General features: G+C 40.8%; 1 long non-coding RNA gene across 1 annotated transcript in view; it reads left to right on the top strand.

Moving 5' to 3' along the window:
* The first annotated feature begins 13805 nt into the window (after positions 1-13805).
* LOC138854603 (uncharacterized) overlaps positions 13806-21509 on the top strand; it is a 114291-nt gene continuing 106587 nt past the window's right edge. Inside the window, exons 1-2 of the long non-coding RNA XR_011393785.1 lie at positions 13806-13893; positions 14897-15825. This is a non-coding gene — a long non-coding RNA (uncharacterized lncRNA). The remainder of the gene's footprint in view (positions 13894-14896; positions 15826-21509) is intronic.

Here is a 21509-nt window from a genome sequence, read left to right as displayed (position 1 = left end):
GTTGACTAACATTGCTAGAGAGACAGAGGCAACAGGTGTAAGGAGACCTGCCTATATGTCTCAGTTGTGAGCCAAACATGCTCAGATATCACTGCTTTTTCACAACTTGTACTGATGCATTCTGCTATTAAGTCCAAAGGTTTGCCATAACTTCTACCCACAAGGATAGTCACCTTTAAGTGAACACCATGGCCAGACTGGGCTAGGGTTTTCATGTCAGGGAAGCTATGATTAAAAACTCTATGCTGTGCATAGAAACCCATATATTCCTTATTTCTACTTGTCTTTCTATCACTGAAGCTGTGGCCCATCAGTAGGTAATGCATTTCTTTGGTGGGCAGAATTGTATGGCATAAAAGTTGCAGAATTTTATAATGTGTGGCAAGGGAACTTACAGTAATACGAACAGTGTTTTTGCCTGAAAAGGCTTAATATTTTTAATGCTACATAAATTATTAAAGGATGACTTGGAGTTCAGCATTGTCCAATAAAGTCTTGTCCTGCATTATGTCTTTGCATTATCCTGTAATGTTCCTCCAATCATACTTGAGATGGAATGTAAATGGGTTAGACAAGCTAGCTACACAAATGAAGTTGAGCCTTAGTCATGAGAGAATCTGGAGAACAGGGCAAGCCTTGGCCAGTGGCAAAAGATGAGACTCGATCACATGCCTGACTGGAGGTATGTGGGTACCAAATGAAAAAAGGGCAGCTTAGATAGGAGCTTCAGTAGACTACTAATTGTAAATGTACTTTTCTCCCTTCAGGGGAATGTTATAGTATTCTCCTCCCAGTAAACTTATATTTAAAGGTAAAGCACTAAATTTGTAGGGGTTATACAGTGCTTAGGGAATGGGAGGCAACTGAATTTGTTACAAGGGGAGAAGCCCAATTCCTTGGATCAAGAGCCCCCTCACCAGCATCATGTAAGCCCAATCACTCAGTCATATTATGCTCCTTATTCCCTAACACTTGTGCTGCCACCTCATGGACCTAGTTTAGGCCTAGAACTCGGCTCAGTGTGCCCTTTTCTATTCTTACTAACTGAACAGGCACAGCATAGGTTGGACATTACAACTCTTACTCTCTTGTTGGGCCTAACAGCCTGGCGTGGGGCTACCAACCAAACTTGCTGTACTTCCCATTGGCAATGGGCCATTGCCCCAATAAACCTAAGAGTCACCTTCATGACTCATTCCAGCCTGCTACCAATCTATTGAATGTCCATAACTGAAATGTTATAATCAGGGTAACTATCTTGAAGGGTCAGTAGCCTCATATATGGGTAATTTACCAATATTTCTATATTAATCATTATGTCATTATTAATATAATAAAGCAGTGTACATATATAAAGTGATTAAGATGTAAAGTGCTTCATCATAAGGTGGAGTGATCTACACCCTCTTCCCCCTCATAAGAAAAACTACAGCTATTGTTCAAACTTTGGAAAATATTATTATAAACTCGCCTGGAATCATATTTTGGGCAAAATTATTATATGTAAGAATTTCAATAACAGATGGAGGTATTTAAATACTGAGTGCAAGATACTTGCATACCGTACAATGTACGTATTTAATGACGTTAGAAAGTTCTGAAACTGCCGTAGTTACTGAACTCTTCAAGGAAGGTGCCTTGACCCCAGTACGTTTATTATTACATTCATTGAGAGCTCTAAAACCTCAGGGGCCATATAGCGTCTGAGAGAATGGGAGGCATTCAGGTTCGATCCAAGGAAGGGAAAGGCAGGTCCCATTTCATGGCACAAGAATCGCTCACCGGCATCAAGGAACCTCCTGTGAGAGGTTGATGCCAGCAAGGGGGATCTTCATCTAAGGAATTGGTCCTGTACTCCTATTCTTTGGAGCGACCCTAAATGCTTCCTATTCCCCCCGGGTGCTGTGTAACCCCTACGGGCTTAGCACTTCCCCCTCTCCTCCCCCATTAATGTAATAATAATATAGACTATATCCTCGTCACCCTACTGATGAAGCTTGCCAGCTTAGACACCATCGTGTGTGAAGTATGACCGTGGCTCCCATCCTGCTTGATGGGTGCCAGGTAAACAGTTATTACTCTAACATTGTACAATGTCATAAAGATCAGGGTAGCTGCACTGCAACTAATTTTGATAAAACAAATTTTGCTCATATTTTGATGCATCTAATTTGCATAATATATTGTTACTTTATGTGATTTATTTTGACGTTTAATAGTATTTAAATTTAGATCAATACAAAAGCGGGTATATTGTTTTATATTGCAGCTATTCCTGGGAAGCGCTAAACCAGTAAGGTTCGTCCAGTCCCTGGAAACTGGGAGGTAATCAGATTTGCCCCAACAAAGAGGAGGGTAGATCCAGTTCCCTGGATCAAGAGCCCCTCAGCAGCATGAAGCCACCACACCTTGCAAGTAGAGTATTCCTGCAACACACCAAGATATTGAACAACCTGCGACGACAGGGCTGCTGCCCACCCAGATTTCCTCAATTAAATAATCACGGTATTTACGAGAAACAATTTTGAACAATGGATGACTGAGTTTATACACTCTACAAGAGCAGTTATGGAGAAGTTATGAGTAAAGCAGTAAATAAAAGCGGGAACATGAGAGGATGTGAGGGAGGTGGGAGGGTTGGCAGGCATGGGGAGTCACGTGATACAACACAACGTCACAGTTCAAAATGGTGAGAGTGAGAGAGCAACGTCGATGACCACCTCCCACGTTCTCTTATTTTGTAGCCAACATAGCAGTTACCATCGTCTACAAATGATCTCATCACTATTATCAAGAGTAGTCATGTAAGTATTCCTCTCACAGTTCCTACATATCAGTGTACTGAAGCCAGTAGCGCTTACAATACAGGATGGTCCAGTGTTGGACCCTTGACGTTGATCAGCTGATGACTACCAGGAGAGCAATACAAGGTTCCAGCCACAGTTATCAAGTAATTACCGAAGGTATTAGTGCCTAGGGTCCAATTATATCACGGAGGTCTCTAACGAATGTTACAGCTCAATCTGAGCGGTGTGATGGGTTATAATGAAGATTGGTATATCGACAGAGTTTGAAATTAGCGCCGGCGCACGTGTGCGCGCTGAGGTGCGCCTGTACACGCGCAGGCTTATATACCAAGACAAACAATCCACATGCCATTATCGAATATGTTTTGTAAATGCATGCATGCGTCGTACTGAAATAATTTGTCAGATTAATTTCAGATATTATTTTTTTAAATAGATCATAAATTATCAAGTATGTTATATGCTTATTGCATGATCAGTGTACGATTGTCATTGAGAACTAATAGACTGCGAATATCACTGCTAATGTAAAAAACATATTCATATTACAAGTAGTGGGTGTTGTCATAGTGGAATACAGGCAAACATTTTTTTTAAATATCCAAATAAAAATAGGTATTTTGTAATGACAATAGGCTTGTAGGGTCGGAGGCTTCATTTTTTAATGTGCATTACTATATTAATTACCGGTATCACCCAAACGAGTTTGATACTTTTATATCGAATATACTTTATCGATTTATAAAATAATATAATAATGCTGTACTCAGCTTAAATTTAATATTTTTGAAAGAAAGATTAATAGTTTAAATTTTACAGTTGTACTCAATATAAACAGTGGTGAAATTTTGATAAATGATAACACAACGAAGTCGAACAATTTTATTTATTTTAATTATTTTTATTTGGTTTTGATTGATTTTATCCCCTCAAGGGAGGTTCCTTGACGCTGGTGAGGGGCTCTTGATCTCGGGAATTGGATGTGCTCCGGTTCCCTGAATTGAGCCTGAATATCTTCCATCCCTCCTCCCCCACATGCGCTGTATATTCCTACGGGTTTAGCGCTCCCCCATGATTCTAATAATTCTTGATTGATTTTATAGGTTTTGCGTATTACGTATTCTTCATGAATCAGGACTTGCCTTTTGTCATACGTTAAAATTGGGTCTTCAAAACTCACGAAATCGTAATAACACGATTGCAAACAAACCATTAAATGGAACTGCTGGTTGAAATTGGGAAATAAAATATTGATTCGACCCTAGGAGGGTGGTGCCTTTATTCTGGTGAAGACTTGATCCAGTTAATTGGAATCTTAACTTTATTACATCCCATTGTCAGTGTGGTATGACCCGTATGACTTTCGCGCTTCCTGGGAATATAATAACTGTTCTTTTAAGGAACTATACAGATGTTGAGAAAGTAATTCAGTTTTTATTAATAGCCAAGGTTGGAACAGGACCTCTTGCTGCAACCCAAATCGAAGGTTCCAGATTTTATCTTTGGGGAGTGGTCGGGTGTTTATACCTCTTTTCCCCAGACTCGACGTTCACCAGCAGTAAGTAGGTACGAGTGTTAGTTCATTGTTGTAGGTTTCATCCTGAGGACGAGGACCCAAGGACCGCAATTTAAATACGCCACACTAATTGGCATTCTTGGGTTACTAATCCCTCCCCCTTTCCCTTGGTCCGGGTCCCATCCTTTCTGTGATTCAGATCGTCTTATTCATGGATTGGTTGTAATATTCATTGTCTTGGGTAGAGAGATTTCACTTGGGCGATAAACAGCAGTTACGGGAAGGTATACATGTTGGAACAACAATAACAATGATCCTGGTGTCTGTTCAAAGACGCGGAGAAACGAAGGCCATAGGCTCATTGCAGTGTTCTTGCATTCTTATGTTAATACAAAGACTGAGAGGAGTGTCACTTGTTGCTTGCAGACAAAGGATAGAGCCTCCACTATTGTACTTCTTGTAAATTTAATAAAGCTGTACAGAGCAGAATGACTGTTTCTTGCGTTTTTCTGATTTTATTATTTATTCTTCTGAATGACTTGTGGGTTTAGCGCTTAGTTACGATTATAATTATATTAATTATTATTCAGTTATACAGTCTAGACCTTAAGGATTTTTCAGCTTTTTGTGCGGCAACCAATGCAAATTACAATTCTGTAAGATTTATCACGTTTCCTATGAATTGCTCACATATTGAATGGGTGACTGGAATTCCCCATCACATGGAGTGTTCTATACCTGATTTTTCTTTTAAAATATATACAACAGGACTAAGGTTCAGGAAAAAATACTTATATCTCGGGACAACTACTGATGTCAGACTGGATTAAATGGCGTATTGCTTAAGAATATGAAGATAGACAACACAAATTTCAGAAGCTTTTATTGGGACAAAATTTCGCTCTAGGTAGTTTTAATAAATTGTAATATGATTTAATCAAACCGCACATAGCGAAACTTCTAATCTATTAAGGCTTCTTGTGTAATTTTTGTCTTCACACGCGAGGCCTGGTCATGGACCGGGTCGCGGGGGCGTTGACCCTTGGAACCCTTCAGGTATACCGATGACAGAGAAATTATATTTAATTTTTTAGTGGTGTATACACGTGTTTCTTTCGGTATGCAGTTGAACAGACTACTCAATAACCTTCACTAGCAACATAGTTTAGGACGAGATTCAAGGGTACCGTTTAGAAACGGTCTGAAGGTAGGAAATACTATACTGCCTTCACTGGCAGTTGAGATTCGGAGTCATTTGAAACAGCTATTGAATTAGCAATAGTGAATGTTAAATTCTTTGGGTCACCGTACATTGGTTGGAAAACAGCCGGTGGGGTTCAAAATAATCTTGAACCAAGCTATAGGGGTTAAATTCCCCGTGACCAGACAAACTATTTTCGATGCTCAGCTCTAATTTTTATTCAAAACGAATAAATCTTTCGACATTTCAACTTGAGCTTAGCGTGAACATACAGCTATAAAGACAACGTTTCGGCCCTAATGAATATTACACTATTGGCGATATCAACATCCTTGCAGCATTCAAGAACTATTACTAATACTTTTTTTTTAACATTGCAGCAAGTGCCCTTTTTTTTTAATATCACTAACTGGGGAAGGGGTTAACGCTTATTTTTTTTAATAAATGCTAAACCCATATTATTGTTATTATTTAAAAATAACAATGTGAACCTTAATTGCAACATGTTAAGATTGCTTATCAAAATTTGTGTTGTGGACACTGGTTTCCAGGGGAGTGAGCATGCTGACTCAGCAGCTCGGACTTTACCAGTGCCGTCTCGGCTCCGTCGCTAACAATGTTGGTTCAAGTTAGAACACAACAAATTGTTTTCCATCAAACCGTATCGGCATTTTCGTAACCATCTTTCCATCACTGTCGGGTGTGGGAAACGACGCTCACATGATTACGAATTTGACAGAGAGAGAGAGAGAACGTTCGCACTCCTTGATTTACGATGTACATCGTACATTTAGTTTCTAATTCCATTACGCTGTGAATATTCATTTTGGATAAAGTAAAGAAATTTATTTAAAGTTTTTAGGCTAATAAAGCCTATAAAATTTGAAGATTATGCAGATACTTCAAAAAATATAGTAAATAGTGAAACACGGTTTCCCAATGTGCTGGGTAATTTTGATGAATAAGACAATTTAGCTCGAAAAACTGATGTACAAAAAGGGGAATAAAACAAAAATTAACCACTTACTGTGACAAGAGACTTGTGTTATTTTATGATTAATACAATAACTAAAAAACGCAGTTTTCTTTAATGTTTTTCTCTCTATTTACAAATATATATTTCAAAATATGTAATTTGAAAATTAACGCGACCTTTATCAGAAAATTAATGGAGTAAAATAGTTTTAACTGCGGCAACTAATGTACTGAAGTTAAATATATAACAGGCCTATGTGTTGCATCTCGGAAACGTAATTGCATCAGTGACAGGAACTCGGAACATGAACCGATCGTGTCTACTGAACTCCAAGCTGTTCCGCAAAAAAAAATTCAATTTTAAAGGGGTAGACCGGTAAGCTAGTGGAAGGCCTCTGTCAGATGACCAAAAGCTCCAGTGGCGGGTCATCATATGACTAAGACCCGCGTCAGGAAAAACTTGTTCTGTTTCGTGACGAATCTTACCTAACCGAACCCGTTCCGTGAAAGCGCACCAAGTACAAGATTACAACAGGTTATTAGGTAAATGGATACACATGCAACTAATGTGACATTTTATTGTGGCAACGTTTCGCTCTTCGGGAGCTTTGTCAAGCCGTTACAGGTTGTTTATACTTTAGAGTGATGTAAGGTCATTTCCTTCCCGTCAGTCGTCCAGTTCTCTCGCCAGGTACTTAGCAAATTCGCAAATTACTGAAATCTGGTGACGAATTTCACTATATGGCCAGCTCTATCGGCAGGGTATGGTATTTTTTTGTTTTTCGAACCCGAAAAGTGCCGTACTGTAGCTTAAGGACCCCTCAAGGAAGGTTCCTTGATGTTGGTGAGGGGCTCTTGATTTAGGGAATTGGATCTGTGCTCCAGTTTCCCGAATTAAGCCTGAATGCCTTCCACATCCCCCCTCCCAGGCGCTGTATAATCCTCCGGGTTTAGCGCTTCCCCCTTGATTATAATAATAATGTAGCTTAAGGAAAATATCGTACCGTACTTTTTAACCAAGAAAATCAACCGTACCTTACCGAATTCTGTAGCCCACCGTTCTCCCAGCCTTGCCTACAACCCAGACTGACCTTTTAACAGAAACCAGCTTTGAAATTTTTTCACCTGCACTAACCCACAACTTCACTAATGCCTTTTCTTATGCATTACATCACACTGCAGTTCTATATAATCCGTACAGGTTTAGCGCTAATTTTTTTATGATAATATGAAATAAATTAGTGTTGCATGCGACGGCTAGTAGATATGCTCAGGAAACCCCACCCTGGTAATCCTTGCACGTCTAGAAGCCCTCCAAATCTTCTCAGCAGATTACCTCCCCCCAAATGGATTATTAAAGCTAAACGAACTCAAAATTAAGCAGATGCTCTGTCTATACGAAGATAAGTGCCACTTGATTACACCATGGGAAAGCACACTTTCTCCTTCCCCCCCAAATCACAGTACTCCCTCCCGCCACCCCCTTTTCAGCAAATAATTTAATTAGAGACCTACCCATGCTTCGTCATTAAGCCCGAAAAACGCTCGACTCCCAGAACATTTTCATGTACGTATATTCTCTGATATCTTCCTCTTGTCAACCCACCACTGCATATATATTGTGACAACGCTGGCTCCTGAGTGTGGGGCCCCGCATTAATAATTAGCGTTCTCCATCCTTAAAGCTGAAGTATAGGTAATACTATGTTGCATTCAAACTTGTACGTACGTCCTATCTTGATACCAGCTTAGCCGTTATCGGTTCTTTTGTCTTTAAGACATGTATGTGACATGCATATTCTTAACAGACTCACGAGTAAGCCATTTTTTTGTGGCTTTTTCTCACGTTGCCTATCGAATTCACTATAGACATGATTACAACCAAAAATTATGTTCTCGAAGGATCTCTTATTGTTTTGGATTCATCATAGAAAAACGAAAGACCATGAAATGCGAAGAATTAAAAAAAATAAACTTTAAACAGAGAATGAGACTGGGAGTTGATATTTATATACGTACCTAAATTTTTGACTACCACCTACAGGATGTGTGAAATTCATAAGGCTATCACATCATATTGAACTTTCATTATTATTATTATCATGGCACTTTCGGGTTTAGTGCTTAACTTGATTATAATATTATTATTCACAAAAATGGTAAACCCATGTAGATTATTCGAATTGGACTTCTCTAGTGTTGATCATGTACGGTACACAGTTATTGCCTGCTGGAGTGGCTATATTGATCTAGTGAGGCGGGAGCAGGACGTGAACGCTCTGAGTCAAGGTCCTCCCTCCCTTGTTCACCCTCATCTGGGTTAGTTTTTAAAGCTTCCACTGTATTCTGCTTTCTGACTGAGTATTGTAGTTATCTCTACATCATGTTGATACTTGTGCAATATTATCGATACACTGGTGGCATTATATCCATACTGTTATATTACTACACCGTTGCAGAAATATCCCGACATTATAGTAGTATCCCTACACTGTTGTATTAGTATCTCCAGTACGATAAAGGAATAAAATGTAATGAAAAATTTGCTGAAATATTTCTTTTGCAACCTGTCCACCCTTTAAGGGGAAGAAGTGGCGTTGCTGCTGTAGGCTTCATCCAAGAAATTGGAACTAATCTTTCTTTCCGTGATCAGTTTTGATTACGTCCCATTCCCCAGGCGCTGTATGACTTACCATACAGGTTAAGCCCTTCGCTAAAAATATACAACCTGTGAAAATGATAGCTGTAACGTTTAAAGCATCATTGAGTTAATCTGACACGAGGATATCACGGATTAGCTGCATTGCTTGTCACAGGCCCACTTGCCGTGCCAGCTTTGTGGTTGTTGGCCCAACCACCTGTGACGTCTCGTTGGCTCCGTGATCAATCTGGCTGTTGCTGGCCACCACAGGCCTACGTAGCCACTGCAACCCGTTGATGGGACCCTTACAGAAATTTATCTAGCCTCCTCTTTAATATTTTTATCTTTGTTCCACCAGCATTTATATCTAGAGGTAATAGGTTGAATAGTCCTGGATAACAGATATGGACACAGTCTTCTCTTATGGAACCTATGGTATTCTTGCTTTTCATTGCAAACCGAGCACGTAGCCGAATGTAAAATTGTTCTATAGAGGGGTCCTGTTCCCGCTTCTTCAGTGGGGTCCCTTATTGTGGGTGAACGGTGAGGGACTAATTTCAAGTTACCATTCCATTCCTGAGGTCATGTTTAATTACCTCCCACTACCTGGGAGCTATAATGACCCTTACAGGTTTAGCGTTAACGCTGTTCCTAACAAAGCACACCATGTGAATATTAAAATGGTATAAAATACCGACAGATTGTTAGGTAAGGTACACGCAATAGCTAGGTATCTTTATTTCGAAACGTTTCACCTACACAGTAGGCTTCTTCAGTCGAGTACAGAAAGGTTGGTAGAAGCAGAAGAGATATGAAGACGATGTAATCAATCCCTCACCTTTGAAGACGCAGTTTTGAGGTGGTCAGTCCCTCAGCCTGGAGAAGAGTACTGTTCCATAGTCTGAAACAATGTGAAGTTGAAGTGAGAGTATGGAGCCTTATATACTGTCAGGTGGTGAGATGTAGGCCACTAATAGCAGAAAGAATGTAATCATTGAAAGGTCACTTCCCTCTCCTATCCAACCATTCTCACTTGTAGAAGTTTTGAAGACGTAGTTTTGACCGCAAAACTACGTCTTCAAGGGTGATGGACTGATTACATCGTCTTCACATTTCTTCTGCTTCTACCAGCTTTTTTTATATTCGACTGGTATAAACGAAACGTTTCGAAATAGATACCTAACTGTTGCACATGTCTTGCCTAACAAAGCATACCGTGTGTGTGTGTGTGTGTGTGTGTGTGTGTGTGTGTGTGTGTGTGTGTGTAAGTGTGTGTGTAATTTGCATCCCAGGGAGGAATTGGTGTAACCGTAGGCAAGTATGAATGATGGTGTCACTGTTGTATAACAATAACTTAGCTGCAACGCAGGCTGCTGGTATTACTGCGTTGTGTAAGGTTATAACACAAAGCTTGACTGCAACACAATTTGCCTTGTAACAAACCCCCTAGTGACAGTGGATAACTTGGTGTGATGAATAACAATGCCTGTAGCTTGGCTGCAACACCATCCTTGCCTATAGAAACACCAGTTACTAGTGTTAGTTGATAGTAACTCATTGTGTTGTATGAGGTTGAGCGGTGACTAAGATTATGACTCAGGGAAGGGACTCCAAGGACTGTCACAGCCGGCACCTCAGTGTCTGGCAGAGACACCGCACCTGGCCTTTCCAGCACCTTTACCAGGTGCTGGCCAGTAAACTTTTTCCTAAGGCCTAAATCTTAGTATCTGTGGCAGATAAAATAGAGTATAGTACATTATGCATGTGTTAAAAAACTAAGATTTATTTTAATAGTATGCTTTACTTGAAATGTTAGCAGAACAAAGGCAAAAGGTTTTAAAAGAATACTAGACAAGTGCCTGCAAAAAAAAAAAAAAATCGACCAGATTGGAATGGCTTGCATAGTTCAACCTCAAATGGGCATTTGGTACTACTCCATTAAGAATCCTTCCTTTTAGATGACCCTCTGTTGATTCAGCATCTCACCCATATCCACCTGCTTGCATGTGCTCCTGTCCTCTATCCCCCCCTCCCCCCATTCGTCTGTGTAGCTAGTGGGCTGCAGCCGACCGTAGAGCACATTTTTACTGCTCTTGGGTTTAGATTTTTCTCTTGCGTCGTTTTTATAATTATCGGGATGCCTGTAGGGACGTCGAGGAACTTTCAAGTGAATCTGTTGACATTAATAACTTAGTGGTATTTTTAATTACTGATTATTTTAATATGTAATGATATTCATTTGTGTTGTGTGTTTTATTCATACTGGTACCTTTTTTATTGTTTGTAAGTCTTACTTGTATGATCTGTATTTTTTAATTTCCTATCAAGAGCGCCGAGTGATCTACTAGGCTCAAGCGCTCTTAAACCACAAAGCTTCATTCCTAACGCTGGTCTTAGTTGTTTGGTCACCCCCTAAGTGGAATTATTGATTATTTAAACTAGGTTTTTCGATGGCATACTGGATTACCCCTTCATCAAAATATAGATGTAAGATGTGATGGCAAGTTTTCCACCTCGTATAAAAAAAAGGACCGCCACATAGTGGCGTATAATGGTGTAGATGCTTGGACTGACATCTATGTTGCTGTGAGCAGTTAATTGCACTCGAAACAATCCAGGAATGTCAGTGCGTGACTCATTCCTTGTGAGGAAGAGATGGCTCATCTTGGATTTAGAGTGGTGTGGATACGTTTAACCATTTTGCCACTATATTGTCATTAAAACCAGTGTAACGTAGCTGGGGGACAGGAGGTTGCTGAAAGTCGTAATAACACGTCTGGTATTTTTGGTATAAGTTCATATTTTAGCTGATAGCCCAGAAATAAGTAGAAATTTGTAAGATTTAAGCTTCGCTTATCTACCAAGATTATTTTTCGTTTTTGTTTGCCTTCGTGGCACGAATTTATTTTTTTAGTCTGAAAATGACAACATTTTATGAATATAAGAATCAAAATCATACTCAAGTGGTACATGATGCACTAAATGAAAGCACACAAGTACCAGTGATATATTGGGTGTCCAGGTTTCCAGGAACCACTCACTGATATTATATGGAAGGAGTCCTCCAAACTGGTATGCATTAATACTTCGTTCCAACAATTGGGCCTCCTGGTTTCCAGAAACCACTCCTTCATAATGAAGTCTTTCACACTGGTACACATTAAATGCTTTGTACCAACGAGTGATTTAATTTATGGAATCTTATACCTCAGATTATTAAGTCCTTGTTTTGGCCATATTTTTTCAATCAAAATTGGAAACGTCTAAGGTGTGCGGCCACCTTGAACTATATAACATTTTACAGTGTTCAAGCAAGAGTTAACTACATATATCATATTAGAAATAAACACACCACGTAGCGTGGTTTTTTCTGTCGTAACTACCCATTCTCGCACCATGAGTGATATGAATGTTCAGATTTTAATGTTACCTTTTTTTTCATCAGCCGCCTCGTTGCCAGATGTATCCAGGCCTTTTTTTTATCAATTCGTTTGCAAATGTACGTTGTTTATAATATAGTATAACGTAAATAATGAAGTAAACCTAATTTAAAATAAAGAAAATTAAAATTTTAAAACTAAGCTCTAAACAATGACGTTGGGTACTTCGTCAAAAAACTGACATATAAACGGACAGGTTGGTATAAAGACATTACTAGTATGGGCCAATAGGCCTGCAACAGTTCTCCTCTATTCTTATCTTCTTATATTCCACTACACTGAATGGATTTTTTAAACGAGGTAAGAAATGTCAATTTGAGATGAGAAATTTGAGGGCAATGTAGTAGGCCTGTTGGACCATACTAAACATGCCAACTCGTTCAACCATTCTAACTCTTGTATCTGGTAAATTCACCCAGGAGGATTAAAAAGAATTTGCTTGATGGACCTGTGTAATTACTGAAACAGTTAAACGTTAATTCAAAGTTTGTATTTAATAAATGTCTCATTAAGTTTCACGAGTTTATTTGCTTAATTTGAATGGCCATATTTAGCAGTTTATTATCCAGTGTTTACCTGTATCCCTTTTAAATCTGAATTTATCCACGTTAATTTCGTTTTCAATTTTCATTTATTTATTAACTGGGCAGCGTGAGGATACTGTTTTTGGGTTAATGAGCTGTTTTTATTTTAAAACAAATGTACACAAGTTGGGCATGTTTATTGTTGGATGTTTCTTCTGCTCAGCAGGCTTCTTCATTCGTTTACAGAGGTGACAGATAATGGAGACATCAAAAGCCTGCAGCGCAGGCGAAACGTTTAGTCACTAAAGATAGTATTGCACATGCATCTTAATCATCAACTTGTCTGTATTGTATACCTTTTATAATATGAAATCTGTTATCTTGAACTGGAAGACTTCAGTAGGGCAGTGAGAATATCGTCAAGTATTTCAATAAGTGTTAGCTACGGGGAGTTTCAAAGGTTTCGTTCCAGCAAAGCTAAAGCTCGTATTATTTGAGAATTGTCATTGTGAGGTGGCCTATCACATACACATGAGAAATTTAAGTTTTATGAAGATATCCCCATCAGAGAGCGGAGCAACACATAGACAAGGGAAAAGAAAAGGGGGGGATTTGTATTACATTAAATATATCTAAGAATACATACAGTGTGGGTGGTAGGAGTGGTTGCTAGGCGACGGACGGGTCAGGAGGGCTGGAGGTTGAGGCTGCCAGCAGGTCCTGGAGGCCGTCAGTCTTGTAGTGGGGAGCGTCGGTGAGGCACACTGTTCAAATCCCTCTCCTAGTGCCGTACGAGCTGATACTTACTACCGTCTTTCACGCCACGCTCCTACCACTTTACCTGATTACACGTGTAACTGTGAGGATAGCCCACCTGGAGAAATGTGTTCTGTGGGGATTGAAGTGACGTGTGAGAGTGGACGGGAGGGAGTGTGACGTCAACAAAAATATTGACATTGTGGCACGTGTAAGCCTCTAGTGCCCATCATGTTTACCAGGGGGTCCCAGGACACGGTGACTTGAGCCACCCCCAGTGAATGTAATGTAATAGGCTACCCACTGTAGAAGACGCGTAGGAGTCAGAGACAGGGGCGCCCACATCCCTCCACAAAATCATTGCGATAAAAATTGTGAATAGAAACTTATATTGTTGATAAATAATGTTTTGCTTTCATTCCTAACAGTGTTCTCTTGACTAAGGAAGATTTCATCTGATGATTTGTTTTTAATTATTTAGAGAGTATTTATTGTTCTACATAAATGATTTTCCTTTCCGCATTATCGTGGATATTTTTTTAAGTTTGTATGCAGCATATTGTATAGGCCTTTAAATATCTCATCTCAAAAATATGTTCGTATATTTTTCACTGAAATGTATTCATATGAGCATCTTGGTCCAGCTTTGAGAATACAAGTCGAAACAAATGCGGGTTGCTAATGCGACTACAAATGATAAATTTTGTATTATTGATTGAATGATGAATCAGTCTGGGATGATTTACAGTGCGCGTTGTCGCAGTGATCGCGTTATATAGTGTGGGCCAGTCACGCTTTGTACAAGTTCGTGATGGCGCGTGCGCCGTCCGTGTAGGAATGTACGTGGTTGAGTGAACACGACGACTGTGCTCCGTGCGTGACGTTTTGCAGCTCATTCATGGTGTTTAATATGCAGGTAGTAGTTAAAAACTTTTTTAACTATTATCTATTCTGTAAAACGAAAAGTGTAAAATTATTTAGTGACTACAAAGCTGCACAGGCAAGGCAAAGGTGATTAATGTGTTTGTTATTTTAGGAGCGGTTTGAAAGTTGAAGTGAAAATGCATCAAGAGAAGTGAAGATAAGTGGTTGGTGTGTACTTACGTACAGTGTGCCTCGACCTTACCTTAAATACTAAAGTAGCTGTGTATAGCGTGCCTAAAGTCCCTCTGTCAGCCAGCAGTGGACGTCCTTCAACAGGCCCACGTCCCAATAGTGCCCCACACATCTTGCATACCCACCGGGGTCACATGTGTGCCTTTCGTGGGTCAGGCCTCTGGCAGGCTCATCATCTAGTCTGAGCCTACACGTGCACTGCCATACTGAAACTGCCTGCTGGCCTAGGTGGTTTTTAAGTGATACCTACCGCTCAGAAGTGATCTGGTCCCAGACCAACTTACATCACAAGCTTAGTCTCATAACCAGCCCCTCAGTTTGAGAATATTATACTTTGTATTAAGACGACGAAGACAATAACATGCACATTATTACATCTTGAGCTTTTAAAGTTGAAGTACAAACATTACTAACTGTAAATATCTGCTTCACTCCAGCACTAGACAGCCTTGGAATATCTACTTCACTCCAGCATTAGACAGCTTGGATTATCTGCTTCACTCCAGTGCTAGGCAACGTGGGAGACATATTCTTAGAGGTACTGAAAAGTTAGAAGACCAGCATTAAAGAGCATGAAAATCCACCAAAGAGTTGGCAGACCACTGGAGCACTAGGAGAGTGAGTGTAAAGAGGACCAGAGTAACAGGGGAAGACTCGAGCACTTGGTTTGAGTGCCAGGTGGACGGAGAGTCATCAGAGCTTCTGGAAAGCGCGAGAACCACCGAGTAAGCAAGAGCGAGCCGGTGTCACTATGTTTCCCAGGATCCATCTGATCGACCTGACGACGGTGGCGCCGTTGCTCATACCCTTCGTCTACCTGGCTGGCGGCAGCTTCTACCAGGTGTTCAGGTAGGTCTTAATGACACTCTTAGACTTAAATAGGGAGAGTCTTTATTTTACGGCCTTTCCCCCCCACTGTGGGGCGAAACCTGGTCAAATGAGGTTCTTCCTGCTTAATTGTCTGGATTACCACTTGTCAGCTTATTCCACTGTCTGTCGTCTGTCTTAATGACTTTGTACACCCTCGACATGGGTGTTATGGCTTAATTATCCTGGTTTGATTATGTGTACAACATGCTACTGCTGTTACAATTAATAAATTTGAATGTTACATAATGATGATAGGGTTTACACCGAAATAAAATTATGGAGTTTCAACACTTTTTTGTGGACGTAGTAGTAATAGTAGTGAAGACAAAAAAAATTGCTCTTACAAAAGTATTGAATTTAAAAAAATTCTCGCCTTCTAGTACGTTCGAGGGGAAAAAAAGTTTGTTATTAAAGTCTTTGCTATTGTGTTTGTTTTGTTCGAGAAATTCTGAAGGAGATTTTCAAGACCTTGTACATGGATGAGTCGATTATTGCATTTATTGGTAAGTACTGAATCCCTAGGATTCATACAGCTACTTGGGAATGGGAGGCCAGCAGGTTCGATCTGAAGAAGGGCAGGTTAGCCCAGAGGAAGAATTCCTTTGATAAAGAGCCCAGTACCTTCATGAACGTATATCCTTGAGGGGATGAATATGTAGATTACTGATTTGTAAAAAAATGAGACTACTTGAATAAATTCGACGTTTGTTAGTCATGAACTTTTTATGAGGATTACCTTCCAATGGGTCTTGATCCAGGTACTCTGAGTTACTTTCCCCTTCCTCGGGTTAAACTTAATAACCTCTCCTTAAGTGTTGTATGGCTCCTGCGGGTTTTGAACTTCCCCACTTCTCTCTAGGCTGGAATACTGCTGTTCGCTAACAGCCTCATTCAAGGCTGGCGAAATTGCAGGTTTAGAGAATGTACAGAGAACCTTCATTGCACGTATTAGTTCAGTTAAGCACTTAATTGCTGGGAACGGTTGAAGTCCCTTGACTTGTACTCCCTTGAACGCAAGAGAGAAAGATGTATCATAATCTACACCTGGAAAATCCTAGAGGAATTGGTCCTAAATCTGCACACAGAACTACGAAAGGAAAAGACTCGACAGGCGGTGCAACAAGCCTCCCCAATGAAGAACAGAGCTGTCATGAGTATGCTAAGAGAAAATACAAGTGTCTGGGGCCCAAGACCATTCAACAGCCTCCCGTCATACACAAGGAGGATTACCAATAGACCTTTGGCTGTCTTCAAGGGGGAACTAGACATACTTAAAATCAGTGCCCGATCAACCGGGTTTTGCTTCGTACGTTGGATTGCGTGTGGCCAACAGTAACAGCTTGGTTGATCAGACTGATCCACTGGAATGTCTGGTCAAGGACCAGGCCGCGGGAGCGTTGATCCCCGGAAAAATCTCCAGGTAGATTATCACAAAATAATTCTGAGTTTGTGTTGATAGTGCCGCAAAAGCCACATTATTGTTATTGGTAAAGCAAAGATCCTCGGAGAACAACTCTTTATTAAGACAACGTTCCGCTCGAGGAGTGAAACTTTAGACTGTACTGTAGTAGGTTCACCGGTCTTGTCCTGGCCCGGGTCTCTTCTTGATGGTGACCCTGCGAAACTTTAGACTGTTTGGATTAGGAGTTGACTTTGTTAGACTTCATAAAGCTCATTCGAGCAAAATTTCGACAAAAATAAAGGAGTACTCAACAGTGACTTTGTATCTCTCTCATCTAACCTTACTAAAATTGACGTTAAATAAAACAATTTACTTAATTTGCTTAAGAATTTTCATAACTTTATTTCATTGGTTTCCTTGTGGGGTTTCTTGAGGTGATCCTCGTTTAGTTGCCGAGATAACGAATCAGAGTTTTAGTTATGCTCTTACTGCATAACGCCAGACTGCAGACACCGGGACATTATGAGAGAAATCTAAATGAGGGCGTTTTTCTTTTAAGATTACCGTGAGGGCAGGTATAGAAAGCAAGGGGATTATTGTCTGTATGAGTGTCAGCAGCCAGAGGAATCTAGTTAAACTGTAGTGTCTGCAACAAGAGAAAGCAAATGAGATAGTTGTCTGTAGTCAGAGAAAGCAAGTGAGAGTATTAGCTGCAATAAGAGAAAGCAAGTGAGAGTATTGGCTGCAATAAGAGAAAGCAAGTGAACTGAACTGAAGATTCAAAGTAAGACCCACAAGGGGTGAGGAGGAAGTGGGGACAGACGAAGAATGGCTCTGGAGAAGAACGTCGTGAGCTGAAGAAAAAGAGCCAGGGCTAAACCCAGCCGCAGAACATTGTAAAGCAGATGTAGAAGAGGGGAGGATACTTGCTGAGCTTGCTGACAGTAGTCTTGAGTATGTCTTGGTAATGGAGAGATGGGCGGCAGGAAGGATCACAAGAAAAAAGGGAACTTCAAGATGATAGATGTGAAGATTTACAGCAGTTTGTCAGTCGAGGAGCCCTTTTTTATTTTCTTGAAGTTGATTTCGAGATGTAGATGTTTAACTTCGTTAGTGAAGTCTTTTTTGAATCCTTCAATGTATTTAATTGAGGCTTGAGTTGTACATAGTTCTTCCGGGATGCTAGTAAACCTGACAGCTCCTTTTTGAAGTCGAGTGTACAGTTCTTTGGAATACATCGAATTGCTGACAAAAATGCAACACTTGAACAGAAATTTGATAACGTGTTAACGTCGAGAGGTCGTTCATCTCGTATCAGAATTTTATGGTGCCACGTGGGAAGGTTAGTGATTTGGTTATTGGACAGAGCAGAAATCCCCTTTATTTTTATATGATGACCCGTTCATTGGTACCACTGGCCAGATGGTGGAGGCGCGGCAAGAATCAACCATTGGTCTGCGCTGCTTTGGACAGTAGTGTCTACAGTCGACTTGACACATACGAATGTTGGGTAGCTGGGTCCCTGTGGCAAGCTATGGAGCTGCGATCACTGGGTCACTGGTATTGAGTTCAGTGCTGTGGGTTACCTGGATACCTGGAGGTTATTCCGGGGATCAACGCCCCCGCGGCCCGGTCCATGACCAGGCCTCCCGATGGATCAGGGCCTGATCAACTAGGCTGTTACTGCTGGCCGCACGCAGTCCAACGTACGAGCCACAGCCCGGCTGATACGGCACTGACTTTAGGTATCTGTCCAGCTCTCTCTTGAAGGCAGCCAGGGGTTTATTGGCAATTCCCCTAATGCTTGATGGGAGGCTGTTGAACAGTTTTGGGCCCCGGACACTTATGGTGTTTTCTCTTAGTGTACCAATGGCGCCCCTACTTTTTATTGGGGGCATTTTACATCGCCTGCCCAGTCTTTTACTTTCGTAGGGAGTGATTTCTGTGTGCAGATTTGGGACCATTCCTTCCAAGATTTTCCAAGTGTAGATTATGATATATCTCTCCCTCCTGCGTTCCAACGAGTACAAGCCAAGTGCTTCCAAGCGTTCCCAGTAGTTAAGGTGCTTGACAGAACTTATACGTGCAGTAAAGGATCTCTGTACACTCTCTAGATCTGCGATTTCACCTGCTTTGAATGGAGATGTTAATGTACAGCAGTATTCCAGCCTAGAGAGAACAAGTGATTTGAAAAGGATCATCATGGGCTTGGCATCTCTCGTTTTGAAAGTTCTCATTATCCATCCTATCATTTTCTTTGCACGTGCGATCGTGGCACTGTTGTGATCCTTGAAAGTGAGATCCTCAGACATTACTACTCCCAGGTCCCTTACATTATTTTTCCGCTCTATTGTATGGCCGGAGTCAGTAGTATACTCTGTTCTAGTTATTATCTCCTCCAGTTTTCCATAACGGAGTAGTTGGAATTTGTCCTCATTGAACATCATATTGTTTACCGTTGCCCACTGGAAAACTTTGTTTATATCTTCTTGGAGGTTAACCGCGTCCTCAGCAGATGACAGCCTCATGCAGATCCTAGTATCATCCGCAAAGGATGATACGGTGCTGTGGTGTATATCTCTGTTTATGTCTGATATGAGGATAAGGAATAAGATGGGGGCGAGTACTGTGCCTTGTGGAACAGAGCTCTTCACTATGGCAGCCTCCGATTTAACTCTGTTGACCACTACTCTTTGTGTTCGATTTGTTAGGAAGTTGAAGATCCATCTCCCCACTTTTCCAGTTTTTCCTTTAGCACGTATTTTATGGGCTATTACGCCATGATCGCATTTGTCAAATGCTTTTGCAAAGTCTGTGTATATTACATCTGCATTCTGATTTTCTTCCAGTGCATCCAAGGCCATGTCATAGTGATCCAGTAGTTGTGAGAGGCAGGAGCGACCTGCCCTGAACCCATGTTGCCCTGGATTGTGCAGATTTTGGGAATCCAGGTGATTTGCAATCCTGCTTCTTAGCACTCTTTCAAAGATTTTTATGATGTGGGACGTCAGAGCTATTGGTCTATAGTTCTTAGCTAATGCTTTGCTGCCACCTTTATGGAGTGGGGCTATATCCGTTGTTTTAAGTGACTGTGGAATTTCACCCATGTCCAAGCTCCTCCATAGTGTACTTAGGGCACGCGAGAGGGGTTTCTTGCAGTTCTTAATGAAAACAGAGTTCCACGAGTCTGGGCCCGGGGCTGAGTGCATAGGCATGTTGTCAATGGCTTTTTCGAAATCTATCGGAGTTAGGGTAATGTCGGAAATCTGGCATACATTTATGGAGTTTTGAGGCTCATTCATGAAGAAATCATTTGGGTCGTCGATCCTCAGACCGATTAGTGGTTCACTAAACACAGAGTCGTACTGGGTTTTCAATATTTCACTCATTTCCTTGTTGTCATCTGTGTAAGTCCCATCCTGTCTGAGTAAGGGCCCGATACTAGATGTGGTATTTGCCTTGTTTTTGGCATATGAAAAGAAATATTTTGAATTTCTTTCAATTTCACTAATAGCTTTAAGCTCCTCCTGCCTCTCCTGGTTCCTGTAAGAGTCATTTAGCTTAAGTTCGATAGTTTCCACTTCCCTGGTCAGCGCCTCCTTTCGTGTATCAGATATTCTAGCACTCCTGAGGAGCTCAGTGACTCTTCGTCGTCTTCTGTAGAGGGAGCGTCTTTTTCTCTCCAGTTTACTCCTGCTCTTCTTCTTTCTTAGGGGAATATGCCTAGAACATGCTTCGGCTACCAGGAAGTTGATCCTTTCAAGGCACTGGTTTGGATCCATGTCATTTAAGACATCTTCCCAACATGTTTCGTTTAGGACATGGTTTACCTGGTCCCAGTTGATGTTCTTGTTGTTGAAATTGTATTTTGTGAAGACACCTTCACAGGTACATGCATTCTGCTGTTCAGGACCCCTATGCATGTACGTCTGGACTTCGATTAGATTATGATCGGAATTAGTTGTTTTTGATATTCTTATGTCTTTTATCAGGTCCTCATTATTTGTGAAGATAAGGTCAAGTGTGTTTTCTAGTCTTGTTGGCTCCACTATCTGCTGGTTTAAGGTATGTTTTTCGCAGAGACTTAGTAGCTCATGTGTGTGTGACCTTTCATCTGCGCTACCTCCGGGGATTGTTTCAGCTATAAAATTATTTGCTACATTCTTCCATTTTGTATGCCTTAGGTTGAAATCACCAAGCAGTAAGATGTTTGGGGATGGAGCTGGAAGGTTTTCCAAACAGTAATCGATTTTCAGTAGCT

Source organism: Cherax quadricarinatus, chromosome 64, assembly GCF_038502225.1.
Source record: "Cherax quadricarinatus isolate ZL_2023a chromosome 64, ASM3850222v1, whole genome shotgun sequence".
Lineage (NCBI taxonomy): Eukaryota > Metazoa > Arthropoda > Malacostraca > Decapoda > Parastacidae > Cherax > Cherax quadricarinatus.
Note: the sequence above shows the minus strand (reverse complement) of the source record. Positions and strands in the feature narration are given on the sequence as shown.